The sequence below is a fragment of the Fundulus heteroclitus genome, unplaced genomic scaffold (assembly GCF_011125445.2).
Source record: "Fundulus heteroclitus isolate FHET01 unplaced genomic scaffold, MU-UCD_Fhet_4.1 scaffold_122, whole genome shotgun sequence".
NCBI classification, from domain to species: domain Eukaryota; kingdom Metazoa; phylum Chordata; class Actinopteri; order Cyprinodontiformes; family Fundulidae; genus Fundulus; species Fundulus heteroclitus.
In genome coordinates this window covers 74,111-98,745 of record NW_023396534.1, presented here as the reverse complement: position 1 = coordinate 98,745, position 24,635 = coordinate 74,111, and the positions used below count along the sequence as shown (strand labels likewise).

Here is a 24,635-nt window from a genome sequence, read left to right as displayed (position 1 = left end):
TCATTAAACAAAGATCTTTGTTCATGAAACCACAGAGAATCTGGAGCTCAAACTGGTTCTGATCCAGTTAATATTAATGGTTCTGGTCCAGTTTCAGGTCCAAGGCTCTGATGTCCACCTTCTTAAACTCTGTCACCAGCTGGGATCTTCTGATGGTTTGATTTCTGCATAAAAACTAAAAGAAGTGAGTTTGCTTTTTAATGCTGTTAGTGACACAGGAAGGGATCAGCATGGAGAAATGGACCTGGAGAGGCCTGCTGCTTCACACTGAACTACCCGACCAGATCTAGTGGGTCGGTTCTGAAGCAGAGGCTGAGGCATGGTCTCATATCTGCTCTACAGCTCAACATGTTCTGGTCCTCCTTCTAGCAGAACTCTGAGAACCTGTTGATCCAAAGTTCTGAACTTCAGCTCCAGCTGATGAAGCAGAGGAGTCTGAGCTGGTGTCAACAGGAAGTAGTTCCCTTTTCTTGGTGCTGAGAGATCTTCCTGATGCTTTGGACCCAACGGTACCAGTCATGTGGACCATGGAGCTGCTGTTTATTAACACAGAAGCATCATCAGCTTTGGGGCTGAGTTTAATCTGCTGTTAGAAAAACTGTGATATTACTGAGTTCTGATCATTTTAATGAGCAGAGAGAGAAACTGTGGCTAAAATCAATGATTCTGGAGGAACCGGGTCTCCTGGCTGAATGTTGCAGCTTATTTTAAACCCAGAAGTCCTTCCAGGAGTCCGGGATGCTGCTCTAGAATTATCTGGATAAAACATCCTGATTAAATGACTAAAGTTTGGACCAGAACCCAAGAAATGAAGCAGTTCATCTAGAAGTGAATGTTGACCAGTGATGAATGGCTGAATGTAGAAATGAGTGAACAGCAGCAGAGCATCAGAACCAGTTAGTTCACTGTACTGGATCATAGCTACTAGAACCTGCTGTGGTTCTGGATGTTTGGACCTTTAACAAAGGCTGACAGAAGTCCATCTACCATCTGTGGTAAACCCTGATTTAGTCTGTTTTCATCCTCATGTGCAGCTAGTTTCTAGTCTGAACATCAGAGACGGATCCAGGTCCAATCATCTGGTTCCACTTTATCTCTGTTGGACTTTGGGATTAAAAGCTGCTGCCGCCTCAGAACCGAGTTCAGTGAAATAAACCATTTACTGCTCTTCCTATCTGATCCACTCTGGTTATTGTGACCTTTGACCTTTATGATCCTGCTTCAGGTGTCTCACTTTTTGCCTTCACTGTTTCAACCTCATGTTGTTTTTCTCCTGCTGCTCACAGGTCCAATAAAGCCCGGACTTCACTGTGGCTCCACTTCTCTGGCTCTGGCTCCATTTTGGTAAATGTGAGCAAATCTTCTTTTTCAGCACCAGCAGCTGATGTTTACACTGTGAATGTATTTTATATGGGGGGTGTGCCGGGTCAGAGTCCATCTGGTTCTAACAACCAATCAGTTTGCTGCTGACTCGACAGATTACAGCTCCTTAGATCACTCAGGAGGTCCAACAGTCAAAGGTCTGATTTATTAATAGTCACAATAAAACCAGTAAAAGTGGGTCTGAGTCCTCTAGAGTTTAGCCAAGCAAGGGAACCAAATATTCCACTGAATAAATTAAAATAAATGAGAATAAATCAATAAATAAAAACGTATGAATATGTCAGATGCGTCAACATAATCTGATCAAGAAAAAACGTAAATTTTTATCAGAGATCTGAATGTTTCTACTTCTGAGTGAAGCAGATATGGAGATCTAAGCTTTTCTAGAGATTTGGAGCAGGAATCAAACTCTGGTCTCCCATTAAAGTCAGACACAACAGCTTCCTGCTGCTTCCTGTGAGTCCTTTCAAAATAAAATGACATCAATGTTAAAATGTGTTTGATTCAGTCAGATTATTAAATAGTTCAGCTTTGATGCAGCAGATAATCCACTTGTAGAGTTTGATGATTGTGAAATAAAATAGTTGCTGATGTTCAGTCAGAGTGAATCAGTGTGAGTGGATGAAATGTTGCTCCATGGCTCCATCTAGTGGACTGATAGTAGAAGTACAGCAGCTGATGGCAGCTTCCTCTGCCTCTCACTGCTGTCTGACTGCATTCAACTGACACTGATATGAAGCAGAGAAGAAGAGCCAATCAGAGGAGGAGCAGCTGATCTTTTTCCAGCACTAATGATGTAAAGGATGATCAGAGTTGATGTGCAGATGAATGATTTGTGTTTCCTCTGCAGGTGAAGGTAGAAAGTGTGTGTGAGCTGATGTGGATGTGAATTCAGCAGCATGGATCAGTGTGAGGACAGAGAGGAGGGAGTCCCTCCCTCTAAAACCACTCTGTGTGGGGAAGCTGAGAGCCAGAGCCACGCTCAGAGGTGAGATCAGCATCTCTAAGTGTCCAGAGCCCTTTTCACACAGCGTTCTCACTATATCAGGCCAGAAGAGACCAAGTGGTCCTGAAGCTGCTGCTGTTCCTCTTTGCTGCTTCATCCAGACTGAACAGAGCAGCTCAGCATGGTACCAGTGGGTTCTGACAAACAGCAAGTCAGTGTTGCACAACCAGCTGAGTGACACCAGCCTGTTGCTTAGAGCTCTGGGTTCCAGCAGGACACATCTGGAAAAACTCACCAACTTCCAGAACATTTCCTGGATCTTGATGACCAACATGTGTTCAACATTATTTATCCTAGAAAGAAGGACGGCTGATCAGACATTTATGGAAGAACCTTTACATTTATATTCTCTCTAAATACGAACTAGATCAACAGTCCAGTGTTTCACTCAAATTAACATGAATTTCTATTGTGTGAATAAATGATTCTGACAACTCATCACATCATGATTTTAATCAGTGATTCTGGTTAAAATGGAGAAAACTGTCAGTTCTGACTAGTGGGCATCAGCTGCTTCACTTCATTATTGATCAGGCGTCTAGAACAACCTCTATTCTGGACACAGCAGTGGATCAGCTTTGGTTCCACCTCAGTACGTTACAAACACAACACCAAGACTTAAAGAAGCTCCATCAGAACCTCCTTGATGGTCCGAGTGAAAAGGACTCAGGATTCTTCTCCATGTCAGAGCTCAACACTAATATCACCAAACTGTCCTCTCAGTCATTTCTAACCAACATGTTTGTCTCAGAAACAGCTCTTTCTGCTCTAGAAATAAGGCTGGACTTTATTCAGGAGGATCAATGATCAGGAACATGATGGAGGATTGGATCGATTCTGATGGAACCATTTAGATTCTAAATGGTTCCATCAGATGGGCAGAACATCAAGTTATGATCTGTCTGGTTCTGCTGAGTCTCACAGCTCTTCATTTTAGAATCAGTCGTATTTGAAAAATATTTTTTAAAACATCTCCAAATGTGTTAACATACTTTTTTTTCTCACTGCAGTGTTAAGACACTGATACGTAAATTTCAACAACACCCAGAACCAGAACCCAGCTGTGTGTCCTTTAAGAGCAATGATTCAAAGGATTTTTTCCTTGACTTCAAATCTTCAGGACCTGCATCCTCAGAGAGGTGAGCTGTATCTAACTGCTGTAACTGTGGAAACTGAGTCAGTCTGAAATGTTTTTATTCCAACATGTGTTTAACGTGAGCTCAGCTCTTTTTCCCACATTTCTATGTTCATATGTGAAGCGGTGTGTGTTGGCTGTTCTCCAGAACCACAGCAGTGAAAGTGGAAAGAATGGATGTTGTTGGAGGCGTCCTGGATGCTGCTACATCATGTTTAACAGCTCTGATCTGTTTGCTTTTGGGCCTCATTGATTAGTCGCCATCATTAAACACTTTTCTCTGCTTAAAGTCAAAGATTTAGTTTGGACTGGAGCTCACTCTGATTGGTTCTGTTTGGTTCTGTAAAACCCGGTTCTATTGCTGTACACCAGTAACATTCCCTAAACCTAAAGCTTTTTCATTATGATACAAAACAGTCATTATAATTTTCTCTACAATGAAGTAACTAGTATTTAAATTATATTTTTATTGAGTTTGGAAAAACAAACCATTTATTCCACTTAGATATCAGAGAATTGTCTTAAAGATGAACCTTTCCCTGAAACCTTTATTGTTAAACCTTCCTTTAAAATAATTAATAAAGCTTTTATTGACGCATACAGAAATAAATACACACAAATGATATAATCCACTTATTCTCCTTTTAACATTCTGTGTCAACATATCTAAATTGGACATAAAGGAAGGAGGCGTGTGCTGGTGATGATTCTGAGTCATCCAGGTCAAGATTAATCCAGAAAAATGTTAAAAAAACAAACAACTGAGCTTCTATTCTGATTCTGTAGATGTTCCCATCCAGGAAGCTTTCTCAGTTTATTTAAACTTTATCTAAACGTCTGAAGTAGTGTTGAGTTCCAAAGTTGTATAGACCTGCTGGTGAGACCTCATTATAGCTCAGATTCACATGAGATCCTTCCTGCATGCAGCCATGCAGCTCATTGAAGAAGCTCCTGTTATACCATATTTTAATTTCCCTTTGGAATTAAGAATGTATTTTTATTAAATGTAATAAATACATTTAAGAAATAAATATACATTACAATGATAATGTTATTTCTCCACATTATGTGATTAAAATTTATCCTTTTCAATTCGATAAAATTTTATTTATATAGCGCCAATTCATGAAACATGTCCTCTCAAGGCACAGATTGGGTCAGATTATACAGATTTGTCAAAAATGTCCTATATAAGGGAACCAGTTGATTGCATCAAAGTCTTGACAAGCAGCATTCACTCCTGGAGAAGCGTAGAGCTACAGGGAGAGTTGTCTGCATTGCCCGTGGCTTTGCAGCAATCCCTCATACTGAGCAAGCATAAGGCGACAGTGGAAAGAAAAAACATCCATTAACAGGAAGGAAAACCTCCAGCAGAACCAGAACCAAGCTCAGTATGAGCGATCATCTGCCTCGACCCACTGGGGGTTAGAGAAGGCAAAGCAAATTTATTTGTATAGCACAATTCAGTACAGAGACAATGCAAAGTGTGTTCTGTTTGTCGTCTGACCGGACGATGCTTGATGTGACCAAACCTGTTTTATATAGGATTTTTATCGTTACGTGTGGTGTCTCTCAGGCATTAAAAATCAGCAGACTGTTTTAAAATCCTGCCTTGTGAACCAGCCTTAACTCGTTTGGCACCACAGGTGTCATAGATACAGAAACTGGAGCAGCAGCATAGTGAATCCATGGAGCTGATTAATGCTAGGTGGAATGTTTAGGTTTATATTTTTGTTCAGGAGAACACTGCTAATGGCTTGGCTAGGCCTAGCTGACATAATAGCTGCAACGTGTTACCACACAGCCCAACCATACTGCTAGCAAAACAAAACTTTACCTTTCCACTAATACAGCTTTCTTTCTGCCAACTTACACGCCTCTACATTTCAACCAACGTCTCAGTTGTTCGACGCTGGGCTTCTAGATTGAAGCATGTTGAAACGAAGCTACTATGACGTAGCCTCGTGAGACCATCCTGATCTCGCGAGGTTTCAAGGTTTCACTCGCAGATCAGTCTGGATACTCTCCGTTAAAGAAAATTTGGAGCCGTTCACCAAACGAACGTCCAATCAGCGTTGGCTTTGAGGCAGGTTGCGGTGTGACGCAACGGGAAGCGCGACAGTTCAGTCTAAACAACATGGCGGCTTCAGCCGATGAAACTAGCGTTAGCGTGGCTATCGAGCAAGTTTTATCGGAATTACAGAGTATTTCTCTGCTGAGCTAACGAGCCTTTACTTGCAGCAGCAAGAGTAGCTTGGCTTGTGGTTGTGTTTTCGTCGTCGCTCTGTTACGAGCGACGACGAATCTGATTGGTTTATTTGGCCCGTCTATCACCAACATAGGCCAATCAGCTAACCAGTATTTTCGCCCCTTCCCAAAATTACTTCAACGGAAGGTTTCCAGATGGATATGCGGAGCAAATCTATCTGGCGGAGTCAGGTAAACTATGACGGCCTTATCTTCCAAATTTATTAGTGTCTCAAACGTTGCCATTTCTCAGTTTGTAATTTGCTTATCCAACCGTCTGGGGAACAGTTGATTTCTGGGGGTGGAGCTAATCAGACTTATTTGAGAAATGCCCTAATGGAACAAAGCCTGCTTTTAGCAGCCGAGAGGCGGTAGGCGGCAATATGCATATTTAATTTATTAGAAATTAAATATGGAGACAGAGTGTTACATTACCATTATAAGATGATTTCACAGCACGATGTAGGATTCTGTCTGAAGTAAGTTTTGGAAAGATATCCTTTTCATCAATTTAGTGCTCCTCCCACTAAGCTCAGGGGGAGGGTGGTTCAGCCCCTCTGTTTGGAACAAAGAAACCCTTCTGGTTCTGACCAACCAATAAAACATCATCTGTTATTCTACCTAGTGACGGGGGGGGGGGGGTGGACATACCTTAGAGGCATACTATGCAACATTTTTCAGTTAATTAATGTGTTCCATACCGTTTTGGATGATTAAATGAGTCATTTCAGGTCGAACAAAGGTTTTCTCGGCCGCCCTGGGGGTCTGTGGGGGAAATACCGCACTTGCAATTGCAAGAGCTCACGGCCCGCACACACAGGCTCAGAAGTCTCGCTTTACGGCGAGAACTCCATGTGTTTTTGCCCTGCCATTCACTATATGCACGCACGAAAGCAACAACAAAGAACCGCGTGTTAACGTCAAATAAACATGCAAGCATATCGAGTTTTATTATTTATTTATTTTTTTTTTATGTTGGCGAGACGCTACCGCGGCGGCCGCGGAGAGGCGGCGGCTGCGGCTTGGCGAGGCGGTGGCGGTAGCGTCTCGCCAACATAAAAATAAATAATAATAATAATAATAATAATAATAAAACTGGCGAGGCGGCCGCCGCCGCCGCCGCAGCTTGGCGAGGCGGCCGCGGCCTCGCCAAGATAGCGCTGCGGGAAGCTTGATGTTCATACCTTCACTGTGTTAGTCATTGTTTGTACTGCTGTTTTTTCCACTTTTCGTTGCGTTCGCCTGTCTGCTAAGCTCAAAACAACCGCGCCTGGCTTGACGGAGAAACCAGAACAGCTGAGCATCTTTATGACAGTGCACTTTTACTTTCGCCCTCTGGGGGGAGCCTCGCTGGAAAATCAACCCCGGTTGCATAGTATACCTTTAAGCTTGGGTTATTCTTCTTAACAATTCCCTCTGTTATGATCCTACAGTTCAAACCAATAACTAGGCTAAACTAATGTTATGTCTTGAAACCTTTAGACAAAATGTAAATAATAAGATGCAATATTGTAACCCACTGTCCCCTCTGTTGGCGACTAGTGAAATCAAATTAAGTTTAAGTTCACCCATTAAAAGTAAGATAACCCAAGTATAAACTAATAAACTACAACACCTAACTGAATCTTATGCATACTAGAGCCAATAAAAGTAAGCACCTTTATTCAGTAGGTGTAAGCCCAAGATAACTTTGCAACTACCAAGAAACTGTGATGAGCTAAATACGACTCTAGGAGTCCTAACCTAGATTTACAAGATGTCTTTTTAGAAATTATTTTTAACCTGTGAAAGCACTACACTCTGATCAAACCACAGAATAAAGACCAAATTATCATGCAATGCAAAACCAAGATCCTAACAGTACTAATAGTTAACACCTTATGAATATGGAACTTAAAAGACAAATACAGTGATTACAAAATTCCTTTTCATTTTTTACACAATGCATTCAATTGTTGTCATGATGTCTTGCGTCTCAGAGATGTCTTCGTCTTGCCCATGAAGACAATGGATTATAGAATCATTGTTCCAACAGCCGATCCCCACACATCTGTATGTTAATCTTTATTAAAAATAAAAAAAGAAAACAAAATAAACATCCAGCAGCCTCATCCGTGAGTGGCTCAGCGCTTCAAGTGGCTCCAGTGATGTTTTCTAGGAACCCTCTGGCAGCTGGTACACATGGCTCTGGAATGTGATGGGCCCCTGGACCTTTGGCCGACCACATCTGTCTGTCAATGACCTTAGCGTGCACTCATTCGAGGTAGGGGGGTCGGTGGACCCTCCTTCACATGCCTGGACTCTCCTGGTTTCATATCTCCAATACAATCTGAAACTTACACGACAATCTTTTAGATATCAAATGTTGTGTGCTACCTGTAATTCCAGAAGCTGACGTTGCACCCGAAAATCTCCGTTCAGTCATATGGAATGTATTCTGAAATGAAATTAACTGAACACTCCGACAAGAAACAAACATACCCCATACCAATTTAGTCTGTGCACAGATTTTAGCCAATTGTTTTGGTCAGAGTCCCATTAATCCTTATTACTTTCCATTGTCCATCTTCGTCCTGACAGGAAACCTATTTTAGAAATTAATATTTAATGAGACACTTCATCACAATTTCTCTGTCCTCTGCTTGCACGGGCCTCTGATCGTCCTGCAAAAAATGCATGCACGCACACACAAATACTTTAGACCACTGGTGGGGACCCCCGTGTCTGTAGAATAAAAAATTAGTTAATTCGGTTCTGAAATCAAAGTACATTTTCCTGTAAGAATGTCAGCATGCTCTTTGGATTAAGGCGACCACACATCACACCACTTCACAGAAAACATTTTTCTGTAACCTCTACTCCCATCCCAGATGTCCTACTCTGTGTGCTGCGAAAAAGTTCCTATTTTTAATCCTAGATAAAACGCAAACCTCCATCAGGTTATTTTACAGTACTTTTAAGTCCTCTTGCAATGAATTCCTCACTTTGTTTACCTTGAAGAGATACCATCCTCATATTAAAAAGTCCTGCATCCACCCTTTCGCATCATTTGACATGCACTGTTCACCTATCATTCTATCAAGTTGTTACAAATCCTGATCCAGTTAACTCTAACACGAGATATGTGGCTTTCAATCCCTAACTCCCCTGCCTGACACACCAATGATTTTAAACAAATTACTTAAGCAGGGCCTTTAATAGAACTATCTTAGATATGCATTAAGTTACCCTCTGTTTTTCTATTTAATCCAGTTTTTTCTATGTTATGTAGTTTTTCTAGTTTATGTAGTTGTTCTATTTTATTTAACATTCACTTATTGTACTGCTAAACCTGTTTAAGCCTTCCAGGACCCCCGAGGGGGCTGAGCTAACCCCCCTTCTAGAGTCTTCCTCCAGCAGATACGTGCTTTCTGACACTTCACCCATTAAATGTAATTTATAGCCCCGGCATGTTTCTTAGGAGTCAACTGAACAAACATTCAGAGCCATGGGAAAGTTCTTTTGGTTTTTTTTTAAACAACCGTTATCTAATCTACAACGCTGTCACATACCTCCCGTGGGGTCCTGCAAACAAGTAACTGTGCCAAGGGTTGATATAAAGGTTAAGATCTGTGTAACTTTAAGATACACTATTATCATATAAATGCTTATAAATTTTCGCAACACGCTATTCCATTTCCCCCTGTTTGAAAACAAAATTAATTTTGTTACAAAACATTAACAAGGAACAGTATTTAATCATGACAGGGAGTCAATCAACTGCAAATGCTCATTTGTGTTGAAGTAGGAAAACCACTGCCTTATATCCTAAATTCAAATCAAAACATTATTTGAGTGTACGCTTCAATGTATCTGCAAGGGGTCCTTCAAAGATTGCGTAAGATCAATAAAAACATACTACATCAGGATGGTGTTGCTGGGCAAAGGACATATAAAACATTGTTTTTAACCTGAATAAAAGACCTGGTAATATAACAAATCCTGGTGAACATCAGGTGTATCATAGCTGGCAACTGTTAGATGTAAAATAGAAAAATCTCAATACTTGTGAGCTGATAGGAAATAACTTAACAAATTCGTCAAACCTATAGGCCCGTTTATACCACACTTTTTTAACCGAGCCGAGACCAGTCAGAGCTCGGTAACTGAGATAACTCTTGTGTGTAAATGGTCAGCAGACCAGTTCCTGAGCAGGTCTCGGACTGTTTTTTTTTTTATCCCTGTTATCTGATAACGAAGAGCGCATGAGCAGACCACGTCATCCGCTTACAGTCAGCTGACTGTCCGCGTTTTTTCCGGCATGTCTGGCTGCACGTCCCAATTCACACTTCATTTAGACAAATATCAGACATTCATCATAGCTCTCAACTCTCACGCATTGACCGTGTGACACACGCATTTCACTGACTTCACACGCTCACACGCAACACATGACATTTCACACGCAAACATGGAATTTCTCATGCATAAAAATCACAAAGCCCATCTGGGGAGCGGACGACAAAACTCCGCCTTCTGCTGAGCTGTTTCGGCTTCTTTCACAGCTTGTGGCCATCAGTAATTCCTGCTGCAGTTCATGTTAACAGAGCAGCAGGAGGAGCGATCAGAGTTATGAATAATTTTAGTCTTAACAGTGGTGAAAGTGAGCCGGTAAGGTCCTGTACCGCGTACACAGGAGGGGAGGGGGCGGAGGGGGGAGGGGGGAGCTGCTGCGAGATGACCGGTTCATTCAGAACCGGTCATGGCTGCACGCTGGATAATAAAACAGTTCTGCTAACCAGATGCAGTTTAAAACGCCACTTGGTCAGTTTATAAGTTTTGTAAACTACATGCACCGTATTTCTGTGCCTCCGCGCTTGCTCCTCTCCCTCCCCTCCTTTCCCTCGGAGCGGTGCGCTCTGGGCGTCAGTCAGTGCGCCCAGAGCGCACTGACGAGAGCAATAGAGATTTGCCTGGTCAGAGCGGCGACTGACTGAGAAACCTGTCGCTGTGAAAGGTGATAATGGTTATAAACTGTAACAGTCTAGAAGTGCATTGAGCTGAAAAGAGGGAGACATCAGCAGCTGGATCGTGCGTAAAGACGCAGCGGGAACCTCTGTGTGCTTCAGTGTTGCTGCTGAGGGGATCATAAAGGCTTGATGAAACTCAGCCTGAATCACCAATCAGGTTATATGTAGCACCCCACTGCTCTGTCCGCTAGTAACTGGGACAAGAACTTAAACTCACTGGTGGGGTGGCTATTTGGGTTCGTTAAGTTCTGGTAGTTACCACGCAGGTTTACCAATTTTGAGTAATTCCTTACTGGTTCAATTACCCTACACTCCTTTTATGTAATATAAATAACTCCAGACAACCAGCTACCGGAACAGTTTCTTTTAATAGGAACTTTGGAAAAATAAAACCTTAGCTCCTCAACTCCCCAAAAGAATCAAAACTTAAACATAGAGCAAGGTCATTACTGTTTCCCTGAATAAAATAAAGCCGATAAGGCACTTTTTCTTTTCAATACCTTATGTTCCACTCACTTCCCCTTTGTGTTTTAAAAAAAAAACTTACTTTTTAACAGTTGTGTTACTTTAACCAGAATTCCGGGTTTTTTTTTTTTTTTTTTTTACCAATAGAACTCCATACATTTATCCAACATTTACAGTTCTAAAACACAATATCACACATGGGCCCATACTCTCACACACACACTCTGTCCATTACCGGTTCAAGTTTTTCGTTGCAGGCCTGATGAAGCTAGGATGTGACGTAGCTCAGACAATCCTCTTCTCCCCGGTTAAACAACAAACCGAATCAAACCTGCTCGCTCAGCCGATGTCCTCCTCGTCAAGGATGCTTCGCGAGTCCAATTTTCTTTCAGAACTCCGCCACCCTATTCGCAGGATTACTCCCCCGTCGCACTGAAATCCTGGCCGCCACGGTCCTCTCGCCACTTCAAATCAGCCGCAGTTCTCCGTCGATCAGCCGCAGTTTCCCTCCGAGGGTTTTTTTTTTCTCTCTGCTTAATACTTGAGCAGATATCCCATACACCGTGTGCAGGAATACTTGTTCACAACACGTCCGAAAAAATCCAGTTCCGTCTCCCACCTCAACTTCTGCAAACTTTATCAGCGATCTCCATTAACCTCTCTCTTCTTCTCTCTCCCGCGTCCTTCGTTCTTCCTCTCCCCATCATCCCCTTGTCCCGTTTTTTTTTCTCTGTTGAGTTCACTTGTCCCTCGTTAACCTAAGCTACTTTCATAGATAGGATACTCAATACAGTCTTTACACAAATTAGATTCTTAATCAAACAACAATACACTCATGTAAATACACAAGTTATCTACAGAAAAGTTTTGGCTTTCTGTTTTTTCTTATCATTTCTCATGTTACTACAGTAACATCTTCCCTTATGTAGATAATCCCTTGGATTAAAAATATATAAAAACAATCATACACATTGCTCACTTATCCCTTTTTTCTTTCTTGCATAACCAACCTTGTAAATATTTTGTAAATATTAAAGGCCTTAAGTGCATGGTTTTTAACCAGGGGCTACATATAGATTTACAATGATAAACAACCCATAGATGAATGTGTAACAGTGTAATAATTCGGTCAATAACTTAAAACTACTTATTTTAATCAGTATTATTTGAACAATTGTGTATTATTTATGTTTTAATCCATTAACTGAACAATAAAGTATTAATACGTCCCTTTCTCTTTTTAACACAAGTAATACATGTCTACTTCATTGTCTGGTGGGATAAAAATGAGATGGAGTTGACTCCACCGGCTCTTCCAGGGTCCGGTTAGCCCCGCCCCCAAACAAGCCCCGCCCCCAAAATAGCATAATCTCACTCCTAACTTTTGATAAAAGTTGAGAGGTCTGCATTCATAATAATACTAGCTTCCCTACCGTGCCACACGATTTCCAGAGATGATTCTGCTTAGCCGTGTGATGAACCTCAGTGTCTGTCGTTGTTTCCTGCGTCTGTAAATCCTTATTAGAAGTTTGTTTGTCTTATCCACGTCCCAAAAGCCAACTCTGTCTAACCATAACATCCATCCATGTTACGGTCACCGCCATTTTGATTTTCTTGGTCCCGCCTTCAATCCCAGAGAGCAGCAGTACCGCAGATTGTCACTAGGAGGTGACGAGAAACCTAGGAACCGGGATAGCGTGGTGTGTAAACGGTCGTCTCGGCTTGGTTAACTGATCCAAGCTCGGACTGGTCTCGGCTCGGTTTAACAAGGGTAGTGTAAATGGGGCTTAAGTTGTTTAAAAACAGAATGTCCAACTCAGAGCACATCTGTGCATACCAGAGAGACGCCTCGTCGTAAAACCTGTCACCCTAGGAAGTTGAAAGTGATAACAACTCCCATGTTGAACATTTTTGGCATGCAGTTGTTAACCAGAGAGACAAGTCACAGAAACCTAAAATGTGAATGAATCACGTAAAAACATACCCACCCCAGTGGGTCTTCTGCTTATCATTGCAATGGTAAAGTACACCTTCTGCTGTTTAAGTATGTACATAACAAAAAAAGTGAATAGACATGAGTATATTTTCAAAACCGCAAACCTGTGCGCTGGGATACGCTCAATCGGCTGCCTTAAGAAATGTTTAACCATCTCCTGATCCATTTGCCTAGGAGCTCAAAAGATGGAGAGAAAGAAAAAAATTAGAACACAGGCCATCCAGATCACATCCCATTAAATTTGTTCAGTAGTATATGGCTAGAAATAACTGTCTGTGTTTTACCTTAAAGATGTTTGTTATCAGTCTGTGTGGCTCCTGACATGGACTCAGATTGACATGCAACAGATCAGGCAAACAGGAGATCGGACTTCAGACTTCACATTCAAGGCTCCCATGTGTGGAACTCTGAAAGTACACTAAATGGATGGATGTGAACATCCGTTCCCCCATGTGCTGGAACGGCAATCCGCTGTAATGTCTCTGCGACGCACTTCAGTGACAAAGTCCCCTTTTCACAACTCAGAATCTGATGAATCAAGTGGCTCCAATATGTGCAGAAAGTTCATACAGTCATTTCCCTTGACAGCTTGGGATCAGCACTGTTCATGGGCGTTGGCCACTTTTCCAGGGTGCGTAAACATTGTTCATGGGAGCGTTATCCCCTTGCTGGTGTACTGACCTTCTGGAGGTGAGGTCATATTGGGACTTCATGCCAGGCTGACTTGCTGGTGGTGTGAAACAGCCCCTGGCCCAGTGCCTAGTGTGACCACATCTGTAGCAGATGCCTGTAGGTGTTCGAAAAGTTCCAACATGTTCACCTCGTCTTTTCGGTCCTCTGCACCTTCCCCCATGTCTGCGCTGATTGTCACAATGCCATCCAGTTCCATGCTGCAGAACCCACAGACCTGTAATGAACTGAAGGACCAAAAAAAATGACAAAAAAGGACAGGAGGAGGTAGCCCCTCCTCCTGGAATTAAATCAGAGACATTGCTTGGTGCAATCTGCTGCTTACTGTTACTCCCTTCCTGCTTTGTTTCCAATAATTGTAATTTTAGTAACTTTTAATAATCAACAAACTCAAGCTTAGTCTTTCTCCCCTCCTTTTGAGCCACAGTCAAATCGTGTATCCAATGTTTTTTCCAACGAGTGTATCAGGATTTAAGTTCATCAGCTGAGATACTGAAGAGGACACGCTTTTAAACACTCTAAATAATTCACCCAAATTGGACTAATAGTTTTAGGATCCACACCCGTGTGTTTTTTTTCAGTAGATGTTGTAAATCCCAGTCAAACTTAGGAAGCTCTGCTAAAATAAATAAAAGAAATTGTGTGTAACTGCACGCGGAGGTTACACAGTTTTCTTCCAAGGAAGGAAGTAGAAAAAACACTTAAATTACATCCTAAAATGGCTCTAAAATCAGTTTCATGCCTTTGTTTAGAATTTGTTTAAATTCAGCCAGCCACGATCGATCACCAGCAACGATGTTGAAAAGTTTATTCACCAGAAATTGCATATCACCAAATGAAGAAATAGAAAAGATTCCTCGGCTCCTAAATTACTGTGTGACAAGGGCATCTGCATTTTGGTAGGACTTTGAAAATGTGGTTACATATACTGAATAATTTGGGGACCGTCCTGTGATTATCCCGTAATATTTTACGTTTCTACTAGTTTCTGCCGCTCTGCAGTATAAGTATCTATAATAAAATTATGCAAGCCATTAACATTTGTCATAGATTTCTCAATATTAGCTGCTTCATTTAAGGATAACTTCAAAACTGGCACATGACTAAATGCAGGGTTAACAAAATCTATCAAATCAGCAGCAATGTCTTTCTGCCAGCACAATTAAGGTACATTTTAACCTTAACTTTTAGTTTTGCTCACTCGTGTTTTCACCCAGACCTGCAATGAGCAGATGCTGATAATGTGCTATTTCCTGCTCTCTGTTAATCAGCTAAATTTAAGGCTGGTGTATTATATTCATATATATATGTATTATAACTAGAGCTATCAAACAATAAAAACATTTTAATCACTATTTAATTGCAAATTATATTTTATTTATAAAAGTGTAAAAGCTCATTTGGGCATTTTAATATGCTATTTTGCAATAGATGACACTAATGAAAATTATGCTCTTACAAAAGGTATCTTCCTCTTTTTTGTTTTTTTCCCCAATTTGTAATGCCTCAAACAGATGTTTAATGTTCTCTCAACTTTTCCAAACTTCTAACCTCTTTCTAACTTTTAGGCTACAGTTTAAAATAAAAATGTTCTCCAAAACTCACTAAGATTCAGCCAGCCATGCGCTTTCCAATGCAACTCACCTATCAGCTGCAGCCAATACCTCAAATCGCCTTTGTCCGTTCAAACTTCTCCTGCACTTCAACAAACATCATTAATGCATCAACCTTTTTTCCAATGATTTCCAAATTCCCCTTAGGTTTTTACCCATATCTTAGCCAGATTCTTGCTCCATAATGAACACTTGTAACTTAACCAAATGAAATCTGCTCCACAATCACTTATCTTATTGTGAGGCCCACGCATGTGGGGAAATTCACACTATCATGATGAAGACACACACACACACCCACAGACCCCCACGCCACGCACACACCCAAGCAGAAATACACACAGGGACACCCACACTTTGCAGAGCCGCAGAGCCCAACCGATCTCTCTTTTTCTTATATCATGGATCCCATTTTACCAAGACAAAATTGTTAAACAGACAAACATAACATTTAAGACAGACAGCTTGCGCACACAGAAGGACCTCTTTGCCCTGTCCGTTCGACGGAACACTTTGTTTAAAATCGCCTTTGTCTAACTGCCGTGCTCCAGAAAAACCCGGTTTTTGGAAGCTAAGAAACAACCCAAATTGTTTCTCTGGAGCCCCGTATTTCATCTCTATTCTTCTATAACAGTTCACCATTTCAGGGTCTTGCTGTCCTTAGCCTCAACTTTTAAAGCTGTTACGTATTCTTGGCCGTTCTCTATCGCTACGTTTCTTTGGAGAGTCTCCTTTCTCCGAGGTAAAGTTTCATCTCAGTCTTAAAAATCACCAGACTCGTCAGCCATGGAGGGGAGTGACCAGACTCCGAGACTATTCTTTCTACTTTTCTATGTATTTTATAATTTTTATTTTGTTTTATTTTATTTTTCGACAGTCTCACCATCTAAGTTTCTCGGCTGTAATTTATATTTTATCATTTCTATCTTATTTTACGTTTTTCTGATGTGGACATACACATAAATCCCATTCAGTCTTTTCTCGGTTTCAACATAAATTCCATTCAATCCTCTCATATTAATAGCTCTGTTCAACCTCTCATATTTTGAGAAGAATGCGTCTCATCCACAGCACCACATGAAAAATTTGCCTAAGCATCTAACATTTTGCCAAAGGAGAATCAAAAATCTCTTTACCTGTTCGGGTCAACCCTGTGGTACTGCAAATGATTACTTCTTCGTGCCCAAAGTCAAAATGTCTCTTTACCCACAGCCAAATCCGAGGTCATGGCACCATGTTTTTAAGTTTTAGGAGCCGGCTTGTTGCAGCATAACTCTGAAGGCCCATCTTACCCCTGTTCCAGATTTGGCCTTAAATAAGGAATACGTTCATCAGAGGTAAAACATTGCAATATGCATTAGTGTTAATTTCGTTAACGAAAACTAAACGAAAATATTTTCGTCAACGCACATTTTTCACCGAACGAAAACTAGACAAGACGAGACTAAAATCCCCACTAATAAACAATAACTGGGAGTAAATCAGAAATAATTTTCGTAGACTAATAAAGACGAGACGAAAATTACATATTATTATGTGATATGGTTTTGTCAAATCCTGTCTCCTCCTCCGCCTCCTCCTCGTCAGCTCTTCCGCCACACACCCACTTTCAAACCTGGAGTGGACGGGCACAGAGTAGCCTACACAACACGGAGCAGACAGGAGCTGGATTCACGGCGAGGCGGCGACAGGTTAAAAGTAAAACATGCTTTGCACGGGGTTCGGGAGAAAGAGGAGATGTGATATATGGACACATTTTCGCTTCATTGAAGTGGAGAACAAAACCAAATGCTTGATTTTAGTCGAAGGGAAGGAATGTGGCCACATGGTAGCTGGAAAAAACACAACAAACCTGAAGAGACACGTCGCAGTTCAACACAAAGACATTGAGGTAAGTTAACAGAAAGATTGGTGGTGGTTGTTTATAATGTAACATTATATCAACGGCTATAATGTTCCAATGATAAACTAACTGATGTTGGCTAACTTTTATAACATTTAGTATCCAAGCTGGCTACATTACGCTAGCTTCTTAGCACGTAGCGACCGTAGCCACTTGTTGATAGAATTGTATGTGAAGTTAAATTTATGCTAACTTAGATATGTTACTGGCCGGGCAACTATAGTTTCAGTTAAATTGCAAGTTTGATTAAAACAGACAGACGCTTTAGGTAACCTAGGAGCTGCAAGTGAACTATAGTTAACACAAAACACCTCGGCAGCTACACATGTATGCTAAATGCTAAAACGAACTGTAACAATTTATCAGGATAAGACAAAATAAAAACAATACGCCACACATAATTCAGAACAACTTTAACCTAGATTTTCATACACAAAACAGCCATTGCTAGGGGAACCACTGCAGGGATTGGGTTGCAAACTCCCAATATCTTTATTTGTTGACATAAAATGCTGCTCTGTTTATCTGCACATTACTAATACAAGGACATTTGATTTGAATTGGCATCAATGTTAATACAACCAAATGCATGCACACATAAAAATGTCTGCAATTTATTCCTGCATAAAATGATAGTTAGGTTGTTTGTATGAGTTTCAAATGGATTGTCAAATGTAGTTTTTACAAAGACTTAGTTTTTGTTAAGGAAAAAAACAGACCTATATGCTACTTATACACTTGGAAATCCTGTTGTGCTGTGCATCTATTCTGACATTGTATTAATTTCTGTTCCAGATTGAAGATACACCACCACCAACAACCTACCAGCCACCCAGAAACAATGACAGGCCAGCTATACAAGCTTCCTTAATCGCCCACACCAAATACTACATGTGGAGAGACAATGAATGTGAGACAGACATACAGAGAGACAGACAGACAAACAGAGAGGCAGACAAACAGAGAGACAGAGAGACAAACACAGAGAGTGAGTGTTGGGCTCTGGCTCAAATTTGAGTTGGGTGCTTGAATTCATTTTAATGTTTGAATTGGATTGAACACATATAGGTCTTGCCGTTTGTTGGCATGACTGTTGAATTTTTGTAGTTTAAATGTTAAAACGTGTACAACTGTGATTAAAAATTAATTCCTGTTCAGTTTATTTGCAAATTAAAAAGATTTCATACGTTCTAGCAAGCTATGCCTTGTTTCACCTTAAATACTGTACCTTTATATACCATGTGAACTAGCTGGCAGGAAAGCACTTTAGTTTTATCAGTTGGAGTTTTTTTCCCCAAAACATTGACCTCAAATCTATTTATTTTATTATTCTATGTGAACTAGCTTTAAACAGCCAGCACTTGTGTTAAGTTTATAAGACACTTTATTTTATTTATTTGTTTCCTTTGTCAGGTGTATTTTATTTGTTTTAATGCAAGCATTTGTGTTTGTATCTTTGAACCGTAACAATGTTCAAAATAAATATGCAAATATTGTCAGAACATCTTCCATGTCTGCATGAGTTCCTTAAAATTGTGTTTTTTATCAAAAAGATGAGAGAAAATGTTGAAATGAGAAATAATTTTAGGAAATGTTAAATATTATCTGCTGACAAAAAAGTAAAAGGTTAAAATGATGTCCTGACTAAAACTAGACTAAAATGTTGACAGTTTTTGTTGACTAAAACTAAACGAATAAAATTATGTTTTCTTGGACTAAAATAAAGACTAAAATGCTCGACTTATAGTCGACTAAAACTAGACTAAATAAAAATGGGATGATGTCGACTAAATGTGATAAAAACTAACAAGCGATGCTGAAACTGGACTAAAACTGAAACTAAATTTAAAAATGGCTGGTAAAATAACACTAATATGCATATTTAATTTATTAGAAATTAAATATGGAGACAGAGTATTGCATTACCATTATAAGATGATTTCACAGCGCGATGTAGGATTCTGTCTGAAGTAAGTTTTGGAAAGACATCCTTTTCATCAACTTAGTGCTCCTCCCGCTAAGCTCAGGGGGGGGGGGGGGGTGGTTGAGCCCCTCTGTTTGGAACAAAGAAACCCTTCTGGTTCTGACCAACCCCCCCTCCCCGGCAATAAAACGTCATGTGTTATTTTACCCAGCAATGGTGGGAGGGGGGGGGGGACATACCTTAAACCTGGGTTATTTTTCTTAACAGTAGGAATCAGGAACATGATGGAGGAGTGGATCGGTTCTGATGGGAACCATTTAGAACATCAAGTTTATGCTCTGTCTGGTTCTGTTGTTTCTCACATCTCTTTGTTTTAGAATCAGTCATATTTAAAAAAAATAAGCAAAACTCTATAACAGTGTTAAGTTTTTGTTTTGACAGAATTCCTAGGAGACTGACACGTAAACATCAACCAGAACCAGAACCCAGCTGTGTGTCCTTAAAGAGCGACTGGTCAAAGGATTTTTTTATTGACTTCAAATCTTCTGGACCTGCATCCTCAGAGAGGTGAACTGTATCTAACTGCTGTAACTGTGGAAACTGAGTCAGTCTGAAATGTTTTTATTCCAACATGTGTTTAACATGAGCTCAGCTCTTTTTCCCACATTTCTATGTTCATATGTGAAGCGGTGTGTGTTGGATGTTCTCCAGAACCACAGCAGTGAAAGTGGAAAGAATGGATGTTGTTGGAGGCGTCCTGGATGCTGCTACATCATGTTTAACAGCTCTGATCTGTTTGCTTTTGGGCCTCATTGATTAGTCGCCATCATTAAACACTTTTCTCTGCTTAAAGTCAAAGATTTAGTTTGGACTGGAGCTCACTCTGATTGGTTCTGTTCCATGTTAATGAGCTAACTGGACTGTTTAGTCCCTCTCCCATATTCATAGTGATTGAATCAAATCCAACATGGAACCAACTGGACTTTCTTTCTTTGTTCCTGAACCGTTTTGTCATCGTATCTGAAAGTCTTCCTCAGTTTTAGTGACTGAAGAGTTTCAGTTCTTCTCAGCTGGAGCTGGAACAATCACTGGGATCAGAACCAGAGACTTGGTGTTGTTCCCTCACAGGAGTTTAGAGCTGCAGCTGTTCTTCAGCTCTTAAATATCTCAATGGATTTATTACATTTCAGTTGAGCTTCAGACAAGTTAGCAGAACTGCAGCAACTCATTAAAATGGGTCCAGAAATGCTCTGGTCTAAATGCTTCTCTAGATTTTTTACATTCTTTAACAGCTTTATTGTTACTTTGGGAAAAAAAATAAAATCCTGGGGTCTGTTCTTCGTACGTTGCTTAAAACATCCGAGATCAAATGACACATCCAAGATGATTTCATCCGGCTAATCATGAACCGGCTAATTGGGTTCTTCGAACACGCCTGTTGTTTACGATTAGTATGGCTGGATTGAGTTATCTGAGACAACTGCACGTTCATGCGTTTGTTTAAAAGGGGAAATGTATCGATAGTAGAAACAATGATCAGCAGCTGCTATTGGCTGTTCAGCATGGACAAAGAACGCCCACAGTTTTTCTCCCAAGCAGAACAAGAGCTTGGAAGGTTATGCCGAATTTGAGTTATTAATTAAAACACCTCAAAATCTGTTAAAGCCAGGAGAGAGGGCTGGCAAAAAGCAGCAGACAAATTAATGCGTAAATACTGTCCATGGTAGATGTTTCTATCACTTTCTACAGTATGAATCTTTGCATTTTAATAATTTCATATTTACTTTGTTCTTTTATATCAGAGCCTCCACGGGACCCACTAGAACATGGGGACAAGTAAAAGTGAAATACAAGAATATTCTACAAAATGGTAGCCTTTAATTATTACACTTTATTTTAAAAAGGCACTTGTTATGTCAAGAGATCCAGTGTCATTCCTTAGAGACGGGAAGTAAAGGACATATGCAAACTGGGAATTTTAACAAAAAATTACTTATCTATAAAAAAATTAAGTTCTTCCTTTTCCAAGTCATACACAGTTTACACGGTAAAACTGTGTTGCTCCGTGGCTAGATAATCCATCCATAGTTTTTTTCTAATACAATATACGGCTCGACAGGAAGCAAGCCTTTCAAAGTAAACTAAACTTCACAATAAAATGGCCCGAACAAATCTTCTTACTGAATATGATAAAAAATAAAAAGCAAACAATCATACAAATAACTTAAATATTTTAGATTTATGGCTCTAACACCACTTTTTCCTCTTTAAAAGCCACTGTTAAATGATGTGTTTGTCTGTTTAAAACAGCCACCAAGAAAAATCTCTCTACAATTACACTGTCGCTCTGCGCTAAAGGATCCTGTGTATTGCGCAATACGCGATTAATGCGAAAAACTCTGCAAATTATTCTAGCACCTTCCGCAACAGGTTGCTGTCGTAAAAAATGGACATAGCTACGGCAGACTTCCCTATCTCCTCCGCTTATAATGCTGCGATCTAATCTTGTTTACATGAAATAAGCCTGCTCTCGAGCAGGTTCAAGCTGGCGCACATGTTGCTATGACAACAAGTGCAGGATGTCTTTCGAAGAACCAAACGATCCAAGATCATGCCAAATCGTCAACAATGAAATCCTGCTAACTGAGTTAGCGACGTACGAAGAACGGACCCCTGATTTCATTGCAAGGAATCATGTTGTGATATTTTAGCCAATCACCACCCCTAGTATGGACCGGTCTCCTAAATCGGGGTCTGAGGTTCTGGAAATGTAGCCTCGTGAGACCATCCTGATCTCGCGAGCTTTCAAGGTTTCACTCGCAGATCAGTCTGGCTACTCTCCGTTAAAGAAAATTTGGAGCCGTTCACCAAACGAACGTCCAATCAGCGTTGGCTTTAAAGCGGGTTGAGGTGTGACGCAACGAGGAGCGACAGTTCAGCCTAAAGAACATGGCGGCTTCAGCCGATGAAACTAGCGTTAGCGTGGCTATGGAGCAAGTTTTATCGGAATTACAGAGTATTTTTTTGCTGAGTTAACGAGCTTTTACCTGCAGCAGCAAGAGTAGCTTGGCTTGTGGTTGTGTTTTCGTCGTCGCTCTGTTACGTGCGACGACGAATCTGATTGGTTTATTTGGCCCGTCTATCACCAACATAGGCCTATCAGCTAACCAGTATTTTCGCCCCTTCCCAAAATTACTTCAACGGAAGGTTTCCAGATGGATATGCGGAGCAAATCTATCTGGCGGAGTCAGGCAACTGGAAATGACCCGTTCCATTTCTTTAAGAGCCAAGAACAGAAACCCAGTTCCTCCCAGTGAGTTCTCAGATGTTCCAGTTCTATTTGCAGACAGAGGTTTGATCCGTTATATCCAGAAATCAGCTGCCCTGTTCTGATGAAAACACCTTCATGTCTTCATGTCTGGAGTGTTGATGCTGATCAGGAGGTTCTGCTGCTTCCTGGCTCCATGTCAGACTAACAGTGGATCACATTTCCACGACCCGCTGGGAAATAGCTGGTAGAGCCAGTCTGACCCATCAAGACTTGGTTCCTGTGTGCGTTGTGAGAGCAGTTCAGCAGGGAAGGAAAGCTTCATCATGTGGTTGGTGGAACCAAGCTGAGCTGAAGTGGACCATCAGAGGTTCTGCTGGTTCTTAGTGGATCAGCAGGAACATTAAACATCTCCAACTACCTGGATCCTCTGGTTCTCTGCTCACATCCAGATGTCCTTCATGGACCTTTACCTTCTGATTGTCTCTGTGTGGACAGATATAATGTGAGCTCACTGGCTTCCAGGGACCTACAGGATCCATTTTAAAATACTCACCATCACATCCAGGACAGAACCTTACATGGACACACACCCACATATCTCAGACCTCCTCCAGGTCCACACCACCTCAGATCTAGTCATCAGAACCTGCTGGATGTCCCACACACTGTCCTGAAGACCTGTGTGGACAGAACCTTCACCTCCACTGTCTCCAAGCTCTGGGTCACTGTCCCCACCAGCATCAGATCTGCTGACAGTGTGGACAGTTTGAAGTCCCAGGTCAAGACCCACTTTTTAAAATGTCTACTGGGTGATTCTGGTCTTCATCCTTTTATCTCATCTTCCTCTTTTTAACTTATTTGTATCGTGTTCATTTGATGCTCAGTTTTTCTGTTTTAAGGACTTTTACTATGAAGCTCTTGGTGATTTCATCTGTGAAAACTGCTGGATGAATATTGACTTCCTTCCTAATAGTTCTGGTTCCTCCACAGAGTGGACCAGCAGAACTCAGAGGTTCCCAGAGGTCCGTCTGCCCGGCAGCATCAAACCCAGCTGGACTCCATATTTATGGTCTGTACATGAACAACTACTTTTCCATCGGTTCTGTTCAGTCGTCTCCATGCTGGACTTTGTGGACCAGTGGACCGTCAGTCTGTCCAACATGGTTCTGATGTTTGGATCCATGATCTCAGTCTTATGTGTCCTTCATATATTACTCTGTTCAAGCTGCTGGAGGACAACATTGTCACTTTTGTGAAGAAGGAGCTGAAGAAGTTTCAGAAGGTTCTGAGTTCAGATGAGCCAGACTGCTCAGAGAGTCAGAGAGATGATGAGGAGGTGCTGGAAGGTGAGGATGAAGAGCAGAGGAGGAGCAGCAGAGAGGCACTGATGAAGATCACTCTGAACTTCCTGAGGAGGATGAAGCAGGAGGAGCTGGCTAACCGTCTGCAGAGCGGTAAGAGGATTTCGACAAAGATTTAACCTAATGGATAAATCACACATTTACGGATGTCTGAAGACATGAAATCACATTTATTCACATCATCTTCAGAAGATCATTTGGTTTTCTTCCTGATTTCACTTTTTCTGTTCATTTAGAACATATTGCTCCAATTCAGCAAAAACTTAAATCTGGTCTGAAGAAGAAGTTCCAGTGTGTGTTTGAGGGGACCGCTAAAGCAGGAAGTCCAACCCTTCTGAACCAGATCTACACAGAGCTCTACATCACAGAGGGAGGGACTGGAGAGGTCAATGATGAACATGAGGTCAGACAGATTGAAACAGCATCCAGGAAACCACACAGACCAGAAACAACCATCAGACAAGAAGACATCTTTAAAGTCCCACCTGGAAGAGATCGACCAATCAGAACAGTGATGACAAAGGGAGTGGCTGGCATTGGGAAAACAGTCTTAACCCAGAAGTTCACTCTGGACTGGGCTGAAGACAAAGCCCACCAGAAATTCCACTTCATATTTCCATTCACCTTCAGGG

The 24,635-nt window shown here is 41.1% G+C and overlaps 1 long non-coding RNA gene across 1 annotated transcript; it reads left to right on the top strand.

Annotated features, from left to right (window-relative positions):
- Positions 1-2,331: 2,331 nt before the first annotated feature.
- Positions 2,332-23,673, top strand: LOC118558321. The gene is made up of 3 exons (XR_004928309.1): positions 2,332-2,371; positions 3,400-3,528; positions 23,633-23,673. It is a non-coding gene; the product is annotated as an uncharacterized LOC118558321 (long non-coding RNA).
- Positions 23,674-24,635: the final 962 nt, after the last annotated feature.